The sequence below is a fragment of the Pseudophryne corroboree genome, chromosome 8, assembly GCF_028390025.1.
Source record: "Pseudophryne corroboree isolate aPseCor3 chromosome 8, aPseCor3.hap2, whole genome shotgun sequence".
Lineage (NCBI taxonomy): Eukaryota > Metazoa > Chordata > Amphibia > Anura > Myobatrachidae > Pseudophryne > Pseudophryne corroboree.
The window spans coordinates 163,075,864-163,091,599 of record NC_086451.1 but is presented as its reverse complement, the minus strand read 5'-3'; the positions used below and the strand labels follow the sequence as shown (position 1 = coordinate 163,091,599).

Below are 15,736 nucleotides of genomic sequence, written 5' to 3'. Positions count from 1 at the left end.
CCGGAGGGCGGTGTGTGTGTGACTGACCTTAGGAAGAAACCGGAGCCTCCGCTGCAGTGACCCAGCAACCAGGGCACGGGAGTATACTGCGCCGCTGGGAGTGATGGAGCTGTAGTAAAGATGTCTATTAGACCTAACCTGCTGCAGCCCTTGTAGATTCTTATAAAAAAAAGTTCTTCTTTTCTTGTCAAAATTAATAGCTAAGAATAGGCTGCCTGAGGCAGCCCCCTGTTAAGTGGCCTGCTACTGAAGGCACCAACTACAAACTGAGCTCCCTGTTCATGGAAGCGAGGTTATAGAGCAGGGGGCGCTGAGCATCTTGGGAACAGTCAAAAGCTTTGAGCCTGTTGGTGCCTCAGATCAAGATCCTACTCTACACCCCAATGTGAATCCTTGTGGAGTCCAGTGTACCCCACAGAAGAAATGAATGTGTCACACCCATTGGCAGCAACATTAGAATAGCTGCTGATGGGCACAATTGAGAAAGGAAGGGGGGAAAACATTTGAATCCAGCACATATATGTAATTTGAATATGTAATTTGTACCTTCCTACTTTAAAATGTAATGGATGAACCTCACCCTGTGAGAACTATCTTCATGATCAAGAGATCTCATACGCAAGAAAAGCATGTGTTGGGATAGGGCTGTGGAGGGCGGCTGCTCGAGCACACCCCCGTCAAGTTAAGGAGATTCAACTGAGGAAGCACAAGGGAACTCTTGTCTGGGGACAACAACTGCAGGGAGACCACATCTTTTCAGATGAAAATGAGAGGGCGGAAGGCTGCCTAATACTGAAGCACCCTCAAACATCAAACCATATGCAACAACTAGTACAAGCATTCCTGGGGAAAGGTCTGCAGCAGACGGATTTGCATACGGTGATGTCATCCAAGCAGTGGGCCAAAGTTGGCTGGAACCCTCATCTGCATATGAAAAGAGAAAAGGGGCGCTTGGATGACCCCTAGTTCGCATTGAACACCCCCCACCCTCCTTTGGTGTGGGGCTCATGTTGGCCATGCCCCAGCCCCTGAAGCATTCAAGCTGATTTCTTGCAGCAGCTGGGCACTGTAACAGCTCCAGAGCTGCTCTGTAAGGCAAATAAAAGGGTGTGGGCCCTGCAACACCACCTGTAGTTCGCATTGTGCGTTGGAAGGCACAAAGTAAGCAGACGGGAGAAGTCAGGATAGTGCGCAAGGGCATAGAAGGGAGGGGCTCAAGAAAAGAGAAGTGGAAACAGACAGCAAACTAGGCGGGAGAGTGACCTGAGACAATGAGATCTAAATTATACCAGAGCCAACCAGGGGAAAGCACAAATGCAGTCCCCCCCCCCTACCACAAATTATGCAGTCGAGATTCCCACATTTGGGGAAATCACAGAGGTCAGCATACCCAGAATGCAATGAATGAACCTCACCCTGGGAAAACAATCTTCATGACCATGGAATCACCTAAGCAAAATAAGTATGATTTGAGATAGGGCTGGGGAGGGCCGCTGCTCAGGCACACCTCCGTCAAGTAAAGGAGATTCAACTGAGGCAGCACAAGGGAACTCTCATCTGGGGACAACAACTGCAGGGAGAACACATTTTCAGACGAATGTGTGAGGGAAGAAGGCTGCCTAATACTGAAGCACCCCCCAAACAACAAACCAAATGCAACAACTAGTGCAAGCATTCCTGGGGGAAGGCCTGCAGCAGATGGATTCGCATATGGTGATGTCATCCAAGCAATGGGTATAGTTGGCTGCAACCCTCGTCTGCATATGAAAAGAGAAAATGGTCACGCAGGGCATGGCGGCCTTTGTGGGGTTGCGCTTGGATGACCCCTAGATCGCTTTATACACCCCCATCAGTGTGGGGCTCATGTTGGCCATGCCCCAGCCCCTGAAGCATTCAAGCTGATTTCTTGCAGCAGCTGGACCCAGTAACAGCTCCAGAGTTGCTCTACAAGACAAGTAAAAGGGTGTGAGCCATGCAGCACCACCTGTAGTTTGCATACACACATATATAGGACAGCATCTCTTATATGCCCCAGGGGCAATAAAATAGTATCCTTATCTAGAGTATCCGTCCATGCCGCTACAGCACTACACATACACACCCAGGCCGACGCAATTGCCGGTCTGAGTAAGGTACCTGAATGTGTATAAATGGACTTCAGGGTAATCTCCTGTTTGCGGTCAGCAGACTCTTTGAGGGTAGCCGTATCCTGGGACGGGAGGGCTAACTTCTTGGATAAGCGTGTTAATGCTTTGTCCACCCAAGGGGAGGATTCCCATCGTAACCTATCCGTTGATGGGAAAGGATACGCCATAAGAATCCTTTTGGAAATCTGCAGGAGATTCCCAAGCTTTTTCACATAACTCGTTCAGCTCGTGTGAGGGGAAAAGGTTACCTCAGGCTTCTTTCCCTTGTACATATGTACCCTCTTGTCAGGGATAGGGGGCTCCTCTGTGATGTGCAAAACATCTTTTATTGCCATAATCATATATCAAATGTATTTTGCCAATTTTGGCTGTAACTTTGCATCATCGTAATCGACACTGGAGTCAGAATCCGTGTCGGTATCTGTGTCAACAATCTGGATAGTGGGCACTTATGAGACCCTGACAGTCCCTGCGACATAGGATCAGGCATGGGTTGAGACCCTGACTGTCCCAAAGCTTCAGCCTTGTCTAATCTTTTGTGCAATGAGTTTACACTAGCATTTAAAACATTCCACATATCCATCCAATCAGGTGTCGGCGGAGACACCACATTCATTTGCTCCCGCTCCTCTCTAATATAGCCTTCTTCCTCAGACATGTCGACACACGCGTACCGACACACCACACACACAGGGAATGCTTTTACTGAAGACATTTCCCCCACAAGGCCCTTTGCCAAAGCTGGCCCTAACCAATATGATGCCCTAGGCAAGATTTTGCCTGGTGCCCCCTAGCACCACCGCTGGTTCCGCCTCTGACCTTGCACCTCTTTCCCAGCACCATCAACCCTCACCCATAACAGTACTTATTTTGGTGTTTGTACCCCCTATATTTTAAACAGGAACAGTTCGCACATTTGGCGCACAGTCCAAAAAGGGGTGTGTTTTTGCTGGCAATGGGCATGTCCACACAATAGTACCCCCAATTAAAATTCCGCCACACAGTACTGCAATTTTATTCACATTTGATCACGCGATAGTGTCCATAATTCACATTACATCCCACAGTAGTATTACTTTACCTTATAAACGTTACTTCTCACAGTAGTGCTCCGTATTCACATTACATCACACTGAATTGCTCCTTATTTACATTACACCACACCCTATTGCTCTTTATTCACATTAGACGACACAGTAAATGCCCTTTCTATACGCAACGCTACATATTAGAGCACCTTATACACATAATGCCACACATTAGTAATGCATTTATACACATAATTCCACACAGTAATGCCCCTTACACATATGAGACACATCACTAATGTCCTTATAAACATAATGCGTCTTACACATTATGACAACCTTTATTAATGCCCTTTTACACATAATGGCCCTCATTCCGAGTTGTTAGCTCGCAAGCTGCTTTTAGCAGCATTGCACACGTTAAGCCGCCGCCTACTGGGAGTGAATCTTAGCTTATCAAAATTGCGAACGAAAGATTAGCAGAATTGCGAATAGACACTTCTTAGCAGTTTCTGAGTAGCTCCAGACTTACTCGACAACTGTGATCAGTTCAGTCAGTTTCGTTCCTGGTTTGACGTCACAAACACACCCAGTGTTCGCCCAGACACTCCCCCGTTTCTTCAGACACTCCCGCGTTTTACCCAGAAACGGCAGCGTTTTTTCACACACACCCATAAAACGGACAGTTTCCGCCCAGAAACACCCACTTCCTGTCAATCACACTACGATCAGCAGAACAAAGAAAAAACCTTGTAATGCCGTGAGTAAAATACCTAACTGCATAGCAAATTTACTTTGCACAGTCGCAGAGCGAACATTGCGCATGCGCAATTAGCGGAAAATCGCTGCGATGCGAAGAAAATTACCGAGCGAACAACTCGGAATGACCACCCTTGCGCATGCGCAATTAGCGGAAAATCGCTGCGATGCGAAGAAAATTACAGAGCGAACAACTCGGAATGACCACCAATGTCCCTTACACATATGCCGCACATTATTAATGCCCTTATACACATAATGACACACATAGTGCCCCTTACACATATGTTGCACATTATTAATGCATTTTTACATGACACACATAATGCTCCTTACTCATATTCCGAACACTACTGCACAATCAACCCACTCACATGCACACAGCACTCACACTGCCACTAACACTGTGACCTCTGCCTCTGCTTGGATACAGATGTGTCCTCATAAATCTTGCCTCAATGCTAACGTTGGGGCACCTTTTTTTTATTAAAATGCATCTTATTTGCATTGCTATGTTGTTAGGATGCACACGCAGCTTCTGCCGATTAAAATGATATGCAGCACGCCTATATACTGTGTGAGACTGTGGCTGTATCTGCATATGAAATGCTACACACAGAATATAGGCATGCCGCATATCATTTTAATCAGCAGAATTTGCTGATGCCCCTAGGCATATCAAATGCCCTAGGCAATTGCCTAGTTTGCCTATGCCTATGGCCGGCTCTGCCCTTTGGAGAGACAGAGAGAGAGTATGCCAGCACATACCCCAGCGCTATATAACCCAGGAATAGCACAGTAACTTAATGTTTGCACAGTAGCGCTGCTGTAAGTAATTTGCGCCAAATTATGTGCCCCCCCCCCCCTCTCTTTTCAACCCTCTTGTCTACCGTGGTATAAGCAGGGGAGAGTCCGGGGAGCTTCCTCTCAGCGGTGCTGTGGAGAAAAAATGGCGCTGGTGAGTGCTGAGGGAGAAGCCCCGCCCCCTCGGCGGCGGGCTTCTGTCCTGCTTAAACTGTACAATTGGCGGGGGCTCATACATATATACAGTGCCCAGCTGTATATATGTTATATTTCTGCCAAAAAGAGGTTTATATTGCAGCCCAGGGCGCCCCCCCTGCGCCCTGCACCCTTACAGTGACCGGAGTATGTGAGGTGTATGGGAGCAATGGCGCACAGCTGCAGTGCTGTGCGTTACCTCAATGAAGATCATGAAGTCCTCTGCCGCCTCTGAAGTCTTCTTTTCTTCTCATACTCACCCGGCTTCTATCTTCCGGCTCTGCGAGCGGGACGGCGGCGCGGCTCTGGGACGGACGGCGAGGGTGAGATCCTGCGTACCAATCCCTTTGGAGCTAATCCCTTTGGAGCTAATGGTGTCCAGTAGCTTAAGAAGCAGGACCTTGCAACTCGGAGAGTAGGGCTGCTTCTCTCCCCTCAGTCCCTCGATGCAGGGAGTCTGTTGCCAGCAGTGCTCCCTGAAAATTAAAAACCTAACAAAATACTTTCTGTCAGAAAGCTCAGGAGAGCTCCTGAAAAGCACCCAGTCTCCACTGGGCACAGTATCAAACTGAGGTATGGAGGAGGGGCATAGAGGGAGGAGCCAGTGCACACCCAGAACTAAAGTCTTTCTTAAAGTGCCCATGTCTCCTGCGGAGCCGTCTATCCCCATGTTCCTTACGGAGTCCCCAGCATCCTCTAGGACGTTAGAGAAAATAGGATTTTAATACCTACAGGTAAATCCTTTTCTCTTATTCCGTAGAGGATGCTGGGCACCCGTCCCAGTGCGTACTGTGTCTGCAGTTATTAAATGGCCCTTAACTCCAGAACATTTATGTGGAGACAACTTTCCCGACTTGACCATCTTCCTTGGACGTTTTCCCCCTGTGTGACTGCTCCCCAGCCTCGGAGGGTTGCATCCATGGTCCCTAGGATCCAGTCCTGGATCCCGAACCTTCGCCCCTCTAGGAGGTGAGAACTGTGCAGCCACCAATGGAGTGAGATTCTGGTCTTGGAAGACAGGATTATCCTCCGGTGCGTGTGTAGGTGGGATCCGGACCACTTGTCCAACAGGTCCCACTGGAACACTCTGGCATGGAACCAGCCAAACTGAATGGGCTCGTAGGCCGCAACCATCTTACCCAGCAACCAAATGCATTGATGGATTAACACTCTTGCTGGTTTCAGAATTTGTTTGACCAGACTCTGGATCTCCAGAGCCTTTCCACTGGAAGAAAACCTCTTCTGTGTCCAGTATCACTCCCAAAAACAACAACCGCGTCATTGGGACCAACTGCGATTTTGGCAAGTTTAGGAGCCAACTATGTTGTTGAAGAACTGTCAGGGAGAGTGCAATGTTTTGCACTAACTGGTCCCTGGATTTCGCCTTTATCAAAAGATCATCCAAGTACGGGATAATTGTTACTCCTTGCTTGCGATCACCCTGGTGAAAATCCTCAGAGCCGTGGACAGACCAAACGGCAATGTCTGAAATTGGTAATGACAATACTGAATTGCAAACCTCAGGTAGCTTGATGCAGAGGCTAAATGGGAACATGTAAGTAGGCATCCTTTATGTCTACCAAAACCATGAAATCTCCTTCCTCCGGACTGGAGATCACTGCACTGAGAGATTCCATCTTGAAATTTAATTTCCTTACGTAGAAATTGAGGGATTTCAGATTTCAGATTGGTCTGACTGAGCTGTCCGGCTTAGGGACCACGAAGAGGCTTGAATAAAAACCTGCTCCCTGCTGACTAAAGCCGATTTGAACAATCGGTGAGGGGGAACGTCTTGAAACCCCAGTTTGTACCCTTGGGACACTATTTGTAAAACACACGAGTCCATGTCCGAATGAATCCAGAACTGACTGAAGAGTTTTAGACGTGCCCCCACTGGTGCGGGCTCCTGCAAGAGAGCCCCAGCGTCATGCGGTGGATTTGGCAGAAGCAGAGGATGATCTCTGCTCCTGCGATCTTGAAGAGGATGCAGACCTCTTCCCTCTTCTCCTTCCTCTACCTGCAAAGAAAGGGGAATCTTAACTTCTTGCATATCTATTGGGCCGAAATGACTGCATCAGATAATGATGCGTCTTCATCCGTTGGGAGGGAACATAGGGCAAGAAGGTTGACTTACCTGCGGGAGCTGCCGAGATCAAATTAACTAGGCAGTCACCAAACAACGCTTCACCTTCATAGGGAAGGGACTCCCTTTCTTCTTGGAGTCAGCATCAGCATTCTCTTGGTGAATCCACAATGCCCTCCTATCCGAGACTGCCATGAAATTGGCCCGTGAACTCAAGAGTCCTATATCCCTTGCAGTCTCACGTAAGTATGCTGCAGTGTCCTTGATATGATACAACGTAAGGAGTATCCCATCTCTCCAAGGTATCTATATCGGATGACAAGGTATTCGACCAATTCTTGAATACTACTACTCACCCATGCACATGTAATGGCAGGTCTAAGTAATGTACCCTTGGTTACATAACTAGAAATAATGTAGCTTCCTGCATACGATCCGCTGGATTTGTGACAGGGCCCCGTGCAGAACAGGGGGTGACTCCCACTTTATTCTGTCCGCGGCGGGAAATGAATAAACAACCAGAATCCTTTTGGGGATTTGAAACCATCTTGTCGAGCTGGCCCAGACTTTCTCAAACAGAGATGGAGGAACGTTACATCAGCTTTCATTATATATCTATATATACATACATATAGACCCCTTTGTCAGGAACAGCAGGGTCTTCAGTGATTTTAATATGTCCTTAATATCCACAATCATGTACTGAATGCTCCTTGCCAATATTGGATCTAATCAGGAAACATTATGGTCGACATAGGAATCAGTATCCGTGTCAGTATCAGTGTGTAGTAACTGGGCAAAATAACATTTTTGCGACCCCGCGGGGCATGAGGGAAAAGAAACATAGCCATGAACATCACATCTATTCTCTACGTCTGTGTCTGGGACACAGATTTATCCAACCTTACTCTGATATTACTGAAACTTTTACCCAGTCAGTTATTGGTGGTGCCAACAGGGCCACCATCATATGTCTGCATTCCTGATATAGTTTCCTCTTGGGAAAAACATTCAGCCATCGACATGTTGACACACATGTACCAAGTACCCACAGACACATCGGCTTATGGGGGACAGACCGTCAGTAAATCTGTCAGAGGGACACAGAGGATTTTTCAGCTCACAATCCAGCGCCAAAAGTACACAGTCTGGGAAATAATAAACTCTATAGTGATAGACTTGTAATGCTCTAAAGATGTTCTGGTGAGGTGAGGAAGAAGCCCCGCTACTGTAATGGCGCGTATCTGTCCTGCTCAGAAATAATTAATTACGCTAGCGGGGTAAGGACAGTGCCCAGGCACTAATGTCCACTTTTTCCAGCCTTTTGTGAGGAATTTATGCTGCCCAGGGTGCCCCCCCCCCCCCGTGCCCTGCACCCTGCAGTGCCTGTGTTTGTGTGGGAGCATGGCGCGCAGCGTTCCGCTCGCTGCTCGGTACCTCAGAATGCCATCACTGGAGAAGAAGTCTTCTGTTCTTCTGCTACTCACCTGTCTTCTGGCTCTGTAAGGGGGTGACGGCAGGCTGCGGGAGTGTGCATCTAGGCGTACCCAGCGATCATCACCCTCAGGAGCTAATGGTGTCCTGTCAGCCTGAAGCAGAGCTATTGAACTCACTAGAAGTTGGTCATACTTCTCTCCCCTAAGTCCCACGAAGCAGGGAGACTGTTGCCAGCAGCCTCCCTGAAAATAAAAAAAACTAACAAGTCTTTTCAGAGAAACTCAGTAGAGCTCCCCTGTAGTGCATCCAGTATCACTGCGCACAATACTAAAACTGGAGTCTGGAGGAGGGGCATAGAGGGAGGAGACAGTTCACACCCTTTGAAAGTCTTAAAGTGCCCATGTCTCCTGTGGATCCAGTCTATACCCCAAGGTTCTTAATGTGACCCCAGCATCATCTAGGACGTATGAGAAAACAAATAACGCACACATGAGGAGGAGAGAACTAAGGAAGCTATAAGGAGAAGAGGGGAGGGGGGGTTGAAAGGTAAGGTAGTAAAGGCATATTGGATAAACTACAACCTTATACATATTCATTAATGTACCAGTAGTTAGAAGTAGAAGAGCTCTAACAGAAACCACAAAGCTTATCTAAAGCCACACCACACTGGATATGCCCAATCTCATTTGATTTTTGAAGCAAAGCAGTATTGGACTTTGTTAATACATGGATGGGAGACTGCTTGGTAGTATCAGATTCTTTAGGTGTTTTTAAACTACCAACACCATTTTCTTGGTACATTCAATTTTTACATGTATTCTTTTATGTACCAGAAGTTAGAAGTAGAAGAGCTGTAATAAAAACCACCAGCTCATCTACAGCCACAGCACACTGGATTTGCCCAATCTCTCCTGATCATGGAAGCTGAGCAGTGTTGGTCCTGGTTTTAGTACTTGGATGGGAGACCACCAGGAAATACCAGGAGCTGTGTGTATTTTTACAATACTAACACCGTTCTCTTGATGCATTCCATTTTGAAACATTGGGGCAGATCTATTAAGCCTGGTGAACTGATAAAGTGCAAGGTGATAAAGTACCAGCCAGTCAGCTCCTAACTGTCATTTTTCAAACCCAGCCTGTGACATGGCAATTAAGAGCTGATTGGCTGGTACTTTATCACCATGCAAATTATCATTTCACCAGGTTTAATAAATCGTCCGCTTACTCATTTATGTACGAGTAGTTAGAAGTAGAAGAACTCTAACAGAAACCACTAAGCTCATCTACAGCCACACCACACTGTATATGCCCAATATCACCTGATTTTAGGCCTGGTTTGTTCTTGGATGTGAGACCACCTGGGAATACCAGGTGCTGTAGGTAGTTTTATACTACCAACACCGTTCTCTTGATGCATTCTATTTTGAAACTTATTCATTGATGTACCAGTAGTTAGAAGTAGAAGTTAGAAACAGCAAAAATCATCTACAGCCGCATCACACTGGATATGTCCAATCTCATCTGATGTTGGAAGCTAAGCAGTGTTGTGCCTGGTTAGTTTTTGGATTTCAGGTCCTGCCTTCTGGTTTGGCCACGGCACCTCGGAAATTCACCAAGGTCATGGCCGTGATGACGACCCTTCACCATCGGTGGACCAGGGAGGAATCTCTCCTCCCGATAAACATTCTGGAATTGCAGGCAGTGTTCAATTCATTGACACTGGCCCTGCCTCTAGTACAGAACAGGCCTGTTCAAGTACAATCGGACAACGCCACCACGGTAGTGTACACAAATCATCAAGGCGGCACTCGAAATTGCATAGCAAAGCTGGAAGTATCAAAAATCCTCAGTTGGGTAGAACGTCATCTGCCAGCAATATCGGCAGTGTTCATTCCCGGAGTCCTCAACTGGGAAGCGGATTTCCTCAGTCGTCAGGACGTTCACGCTGGAGAGTGGAGAGGCCGCAGCAGAAATGTCTGCACTGGTGTCAGTAGGTGACTGAGGCAGGGATGACTGGGAGATAGTGGGTGACTGAAGCATGTATGAGTGGGAGATAGTGGGTGACTGAGGCCGGGGTGACAGAGATAGTGGGTGACTAAAGCAGGGGTGACTGGTATAGTGGGTGACTGAGGCAGGGGTCGCAGGTATAGTGGTTAACTGAGGCAGCGGTGACTGGGAGATAGTGGGTAACTGGGGCAGGGGTGACAGGGAAAGTGTGTGACTCAGGCAGGGGTGATAGGGAGATAGTGGGCAGCAGATCACTGCCTTGCTGACAGCAGCACATCCCTGCTTCACTGACAGCAGCACATCCCTGCCTCACTTATAGCAGCACATCCCTGCCTTACTGACAGCAGCAGATCACTGCCTCACTGACAGCAGCAGATCACTGCTTCACTGACAGCAGCACATCCCTGCCTCACTGGCAGCAGCAGATCCCTGCCTCACTGGCAGCAGCAGATCCCTGCCTCACTGGCAGCAGCAGATCCCTGCCTTACTGACAGCTGTATATAGGGCCTAATTCAGACCTGATCTCTGCTGTGCATATTCACACAACAGGAGATCAGGTCTGAAGTGTGTGTGTGTGCTGGTGCCGCAGTGCACCGGCACATGCCAGAGATGCGATCAGCATCTCTGCCCAGTGAGCGCCTCTGCCAACACATACTTATCTTGCATATGAGATCTCTTGATCATAAAGATAGTTCTCACAGGGTGAGGTTCATCCATTACATTTTAAAGTAGGAAGGTACAAATTACATATTCAAATTACATATATGTGCTGGATTCAAATGTTTTCCCCCCTTCCTTTCTCAATTGTGCCCATCAGCAGCTATTCTAATGTTGCTGCCAATGGGTGTGACACATTCATTTCTTCTGTGGGGTACACTGGACTCCACAAGGATTCACATTGGGGTGTAGAGTAGGATCTTGATCTGAGGCACCAACAGGCTCAAAGCTTTTGACTGTTCCCAAGATGCTCAGCGCCCCCTGCTCTATAACCTCGCTTCCATGAACAGGGAGCTCAGTTTGTAGTTGGTGCCTTCAGTAGCAGGCCACTTAACAGGGGGCTGCCTCAGGCAGCCTATTCTTAGCTATTAATTTTGACAAGAAAAGAAGAACTTTTTTTATAAGAATCTCCAAGGGCTGCAGCAGGCTAGGTCTAATAGACATCTTTACTGCAGCTCCATCACTCCCAGCGGCGCAGTATACTCCCGTGCCCTGGTTGCTGGGTCACTGCAGCGGAGGCTCCGGTTTCTTCCTAAGGTCAGTCACACACACACCGCCCTCCGGGATCACGAGGCCGCTGATGAAAGGGAGGTAAGGGGCTTCTGTGCCCACACTATACCGAGATCCAGCGTGGCTGTAGGGGGCGGGCCGTGTGCGCACTGGCGTGGACACTGATTACTGGGCAGCCGCTCCACTAGCCACCAGGGACAGTTAAGGAGCACAGCTCTGGGGGTTTTTCTCCTATATTAACCCCATTTTGTACTACCTGCACTGCATTGTGATAGGTAATAGAGCCTGATTCAGGTTGGATTGTAATCGCAAAGAGCTGCGCATTGGAAAATTCAGGGCTATGCCGTGTAGATGATGGCCTAACAGGAGGCTTTAAAATTTTCTTTCTAGTGTCCTTCGTTTGGTATTTTAAAGCCTCCTGTTAGGCCATCATCTACACGGCATAGCCCTGAATTTTCCAATGCGCAGCTCTTTGCAAAAGAGAGATATTGGCAAGGAAAAGCTGTCTTGTACCTTTGCATTTTTCTCCCAAACGAAGGACACTAGAAAGAAAATTTTAAAGCCTCCTGTTAGGCCATCATCTACACGGCATAGCCCTGAATTTTCCAATGCGCAGCTCTTTGCAAAAGAGAGATATTGGCAAGGAAAAGCTGTCTTGTACCATTGGATTTTTCTCCCAAACGAAGGACACTAGAAAGAAAATTTTAAAGCCTCCTGTTAGTGCTTCATCTACACGGTATAGCCCTGAATTTTCCAATGCGTAGCTCTTTGCAAAAGAGAGATATTGGCAAGGAAAAGCTGTCTTGTACCTTTGCATTTTTCTCCCAAACAAATGTAGTTTGTTTTTGTCAATTACCATTTTAATAATAGGGTAAAAAAAATTAAGTAGATTTTTGAAAGAAAACAATACTGTCAATATACTATTAAAACAAATTAAAATGGTAAAAGTTATTGTACTTTAAGAAAACATAAAAGAGCTAACATATCAATCCCAGTTTTGGATTACTTTAATTAACAAAAAAAATGCATATAGCAGAGGATAGTTTCAATCTGCCTACCTCTGGGTAATGGGCCCAGCATGCTTCCATTGCAGTACTCTGCTGCACATGTAAGTGCAAGAGATCCTAAAGCACTCACTCATCATGGGAAAGTACCAATGTGTTTCTTCGTTGGTTGATGGAAGAAACATCTTAAAAAAACTCTCCAGATTATTGACTTTTTAAAGTTTTTCTAGGAAAAGTTTTAGATGTATGCTTATTAGCCTTTGTCAGTAGGTACTTTTTGCGAAGTGTCTCTGTGGCGCAATCGGTTAGTGTGTCCGGCTACTAACCGAAAGGTTGGTGGTTCAATCCCACCCAGGAACGTAATTGACCTTGTTATCAGATTTTGGTGATCTTTAAGTAGACAAGTCAAAATTTCAAACCCCCTGTTATGGTGTAGGGTACCTGGCCTTTTCTGATGTAATCAGAGTTAGATTTGATTCAGTGATTTAATAAAAACAGCTAGGAAGCACAATTTAGCAGTGGGTTGCAGAGAAAAAGAAATATGCTGGCAAAAAAAATCCAATTGAGTGATTAAACAGCTCTTCATTTTCTGGCTTTATTTTTATGCTAACAAATTTGTTCTCTGAAAAGTGTCCACAAAGCCAAGTCTCTGATTAACACCTTTGTAGGGATGGTTTTTCACCTATTACTAAATTAAATTTGCTTCATTGGAAAGGCAGCAAGATGCATCCTCATTTCAATGTCTACTGAAATAATACGGGTTGACACCAGGAAACATTAACGCCACTGCATCCTTGCTGCTTTCTCATGTAGAAGTCTGTTTAATGTGAAAACAAGGTGATATCTAATTAGCACACAGGTAAGGAATTAAGAAAATCTTTATTTAAGGGTGAAGATGTTTCTCACAAAATCGTTGCCCCAATGCATCATTGAAATTCAAGCTGGAAAGATGATTTTAATATATCACTTGTACATTTTGTATTGCTCTTCTGGTGACAATGTAGTTTGTTTTTGTCAATTACCCTTTTAATAATAGGGTAAAGAAAATGAAGTGGATTTTTTAAAGAAAACTATACTGTCAATATACTATTAAAACAAATTAAAATGGTAAAAGTTATTGTACTTGAAGTAAAAATAAAAGAGCAAAAATATCAATCCCAGTTTTGATTACTTAAATTAACAAAAAAAAATGCATATAGCAAAGGATAGTTTCAATCTGCCTACCTCTGGGTTATGGGCCCAGCATGCTTCCATTGCAGTACTCTGCTGCACATGTAAGTGCAAGAGATCCTGAAGCACTCACTCATCATGGGAAAGTACCAATGTGTTTCTTCATTGGTTGATGGAAGAAACATCTTACAAAAACTCTCCAGATTATTGACTTTTTAAAGTTTTTCTAGGAAACGTTTTAGATGAATGCTTATTAGCCTTTGTCAGTATGGACTTTTGCAAAGTGTCTCTGTGGCGCAATCAGTTAGTGTGCACGGCTATTAACCAAAAGGTTGGTGGTTCAATCACACCCAGGGACGTAATTGACCTTGTTATCAGATTTTGGTGATCTTTAAGTAGACAAGTCAAAATTTCAAACCCCCTGTTCTGGTGTAGGGTACCTGGCCTTCTCTGATGTAATCAGAGTTAGATTTGATTCAGTGATTTTATAAAAACAGCTAGGAAGCACAATTTAGCAGTGGGTTGCAGAGAAAAAGAAATATGCTGGCAAAAAAAATCCAATTGAGTGATTAAACAGCTCTTAATTTTCTAGCTTTATTTTTATGCTAACAAATTTGTTCTCTGAAAAGTGTCCACAAAGCCAAGTCTCTGATTAACACCTTTGTAGGGATGGTTTTTCACCTATTACTAAATTAAATTTGCTTCATTGGAAAGGCAGCAAGATGCATCCTCATTTCAATGTCTACTGAAATAATACGGGTTGACACCAGGAAACATTAACGCCACTGCATCCTTGCTGCTTTCTCATGTGGAAGTCTGTTTAATGTGAAAACAAGGTGATATCTAATTAGCACACAGGTAAGGAATTAAGAAAATCTTTATTTAAGGGTGAAGATGTTTCTCACAAAATCGTTGCCCCAATGCATCATTGAAATTCAAGCTGGAAAGATGATTTTAATATATCACTTGTACATTTTGTATTGCTCTTCTGGTGACAATGTAGTTTGTTTTTGTCAATTACCCTTTTAATAATAGGGTAAAGAAAATTAAGTGGATTTAAACAAATTAAAATGGTAAAAGTTATTGTACTTCAAGTAAAAATAAAAGAGCAAAAATATCAATCCCAGTTTTGATTACTTAAATTAACAAAAAAAATGCATATAGCAAAGGATAGTTTCAATCTGCCTACCTCTGGGTTATGGGCCCAGCATGCTTCCATTGCAGTACTCTGCTGCACATGTAAGTGCAAGAGATCCTGAAGCACTCACTCATCATGGGAAAGTACCAATGTGTTTCTTCGTTGGTTGATGGAAGAAACATTTTACAAAAACTCTCCAGATTATTGACTTTTTAAAGTTTTTCTAGGAAACGTTCTAGATGTATGCTTATTAGCCTTTGTCAGTAGGGACTTTTTGTGAAGTATCTCTGTGGTGCAATGGGTTAGTGTGTCCGGCTATTAACCGAAAGGTTGGTGGTTCAATCCCACCCAGGGACGTAATTGACCTTGTGGTCAGATTTTGGTGATCTTTAAGTAGACAAGTCAAAATTTCAAACCCCCTGTTATGGTGTAGGGTACTTGGCCTTTTCTGATGTAATCAGAGTTAGATTTGATTCAGTGATTTAATAAAAACAGCTAGGAAGCACAATTTAGCAGTGGGTTGCAGAGAAAAAGAAATATGCTGGCAAAAAAAATCCAATTGAGTGATTAAACAGCTCTTCATTTTCTGGCTTTATTTTTATGCTAACAAATTTGTTCTCTGAAAAGTGTCCACAAAGCCAAGTCTCTGATTAACACCTTTGTAGGGATGGTTTTTCACCTATTACTAAATTAAACTTGCTTCATTGGAAAGGCAGCAAGATGCATCCTCATTTCAA

The 15,736-nt window shown here is 45.0% G+C and overlaps 1 non-coding gene across 1 annotated transcript; it reads right to left on the bottom strand.

Annotated features, from left to right (window-relative positions):
• Positions 1–1,299: 1,299 nt before the first annotated feature.
• LOC134951671 (U1 spliceosomal RNA) lies at positions 1,300–1,466 on the bottom strand. The gene has a single exon (XR_010184368.1). It is a non-coding gene; the product is annotated as a U1 spliceosomal RNA (small nuclear RNA).
• Between the last annotated feature and the right edge of the window lie 14,270 nt (positions 1,467–15,736).